Source organism: Triticum dicoccoides, chromosome 4B (assembly GCF_002162155.2).
Source record: "Triticum dicoccoides isolate Atlit2015 ecotype Zavitan chromosome 4B, WEW_v2.0, whole genome shotgun sequence".
NCBI classification, from domain to species: Eukaryota; Viridiplantae; Streptophyta; class Magnoliopsida; order Poales; family Poaceae; genus Triticum; species Triticum dicoccoides.
This window is the reverse complement of record NC_041387.1, coordinates 387,353,062-387,355,408: the sequence shown is the minus strand read 5'-3', so window position 1 is coordinate 387,355,408 and position 2,347 is coordinate 387,353,062.

Genomic DNA, 2,347 nt, shown 5'->3' with positions numbered 1-2,347 from the left:
TCAATGCATGTAGGTGAAGCAGTGTGCCATGCAGGGTTTTGGATGGTACCGGGTGTCAAGTCTGAAGTGGCGGACGTCTGGACTCCCTCCCGGATTTGGGGTCCTTGGCCCGTCGGGCGTCAATGCATGTAGGCGGAGCAGTGTGCCGTGCAGGGTTTTGGATGGTACTGGGGTGTCAAGTCTGAAGTGACGGACGTATGGACTCCCTCCCGGATTTGGGATTGGGGGATTTCAACGCCCGGTCGATCAGGCCCAATTTGAACGGCTGTGTTAGTGGCCTAAAAATGTCCGGACCATAGGAGATTTGGGCTTCGGCGTTGGAGATGCCTTTAGAGCATCTCCAACAGGCATGCTATCTTAGCCATGCGCTGAAAAAAACGCTCCAGCAGCCGCGCAATAATCGCGTGCGCAGAGGAAAACGGCACCGCAGGCGGTGTATTTGCTGTGTCCGATCCCGCGCGCAGCTTCACCAACAGCCAGATCTGAGACCTCTAGGCGCTGGCGGCGCCGCCCGCACCTTCCTCATTCGCTCCGGTAACCCGTTGGCGCTTCCCCCGCCTATCCCCGCGCGCCACCGCTGCTTCCTCCACCTTCTCTCCTCGCCGCCACCCCTTGAGCACACCGTTCCTCCGACGAACAGCGCCCGACAGCCGTTTGCAGCTCGGCGCCCACAAGGTGTTTGGCAAAACGCTTGCAAGGTATGTATTGCTTCAACTTTATATTTTGTGGATGAATTTGGTGAACTATTGTGGTGGTGAACTATTTGTTGTGCTGGAAGATAAACTATTTGTTTGAGTTGTAATAAATTGAACTATTTATTGTTGATTTATTTTTTGTGTGTTTGATCTTCTTGATTCTATTTTGAGTGCGAAATGTTGTTTGTGCTGGGCGCTGGAGCTACAGCGCCGCGCCATATTTTGCAGCGCCCTTCTGCGAGCGAAAAAAGACTATTTCGGCACTATAAAAATAATTTAGCGCGTCGCGCGGTTGCGCGCTTGTTGGAGATGCTCTTAGCAGATTCTTTCGCGTTCTACACAGTGTACAAGGATTAATTTCAGATTGCAGAAGGCAAGTGTTCACATATGGGAAGCAGCTACTAATGGTAAGTTGGCAACACGCGGGCACAAGCTTTTACAGCCAAGCTGTAACTGGCTCAGCCATTCTAAGACGATTTCAGAGGCAAACTCCAGATTGTTTCTGCTTCAATGCAATTGCTGCTATGTGCACAATCTGTCAAACAGGATTGGCAACCCTTTAAAGTGCCCACGTAAAATAAAAATTTCCATGTCAGGAACAGCATTCAAAGATTTACAGGGCCATACATGCTGGAAAAGTAACCACAGTAGCATGGTACATTAAGTTATAGCGCATCTCAGGCTCACATCACCTATTCCTCTTGTTGTTTGTTGGATACAACGACCATGAAGGAAGAAGAAACCAAGAAGAAGAAGAAGATGTCTGGAAAAGGGAAGAGGCGAAGCGCCAGGTTGCTCAAGCTCGAGGAGCAGAAGAATGATGACAAGGACGGTGGCTGCATCCTAGATCCCTGGCACATCATCCGGAATAGCTTCTCCTGCGCCGCGCAAGGGAAGAGAAAAAGGAATGACGAAATCCAGGTAAAAATTTCCATCAAAGCTATGAATTTGTTTTCTCTCTCCCGGTTGATTTGTTCATCATCTACATCTTTCTTTCTTCACAAGTTACAGGGAGAAGCTTCGTGTGGCCAAGAGATCGATGCGGCATATACTGGTACGTGATCACCGCCTCGTTTTCTCATGGCATATGCTGCTGCCTGTGTGTGCATGCGTGAATCCAGTTAATTTTGTTTCAGATAACATGTCAGGCAAGGGCGCGACGTCGGAGCAGATCATCGACTACATTCTCAACATGCTGGAGCTGTAAGCTTGGGACTATGTGTATATCTTTTCTTTTCCGGTTTTGCTACAGCACAAGCGAGGTTGCGTTGATGAGAGAGTGGCCGTAGATGGGGGAGGAAAGGGCCGCGGCAAGAGAGCTAGAAGATGAGGATGTGATAAGGAAAGTTAGGGTTAGGTGAAGAAGACGAATTATAACCATTGGATGGAAAGCATGCGGCTAAAGGAGGTTACTAGGATTTTAAGAAGAAAAAAAAAATGCAATTGTGCTATGGCAAGACCCCTTTCGGTTTGAATAGAGCTCGTGTGACTGGAATTTTCTAAAATTCAAATCACCTTGTTTCTTCCTCCTCCCCTCTAGTGGCATGAGGTGGAGCTCACAACCGGCGCTAAGGAAGGAGATAGCCGTAAAGGGAGGCCCGGGGCTGGGGGCGTTGGCGCGGGAGAAGAGTTAGAGAGATGTTTGCGTGCGT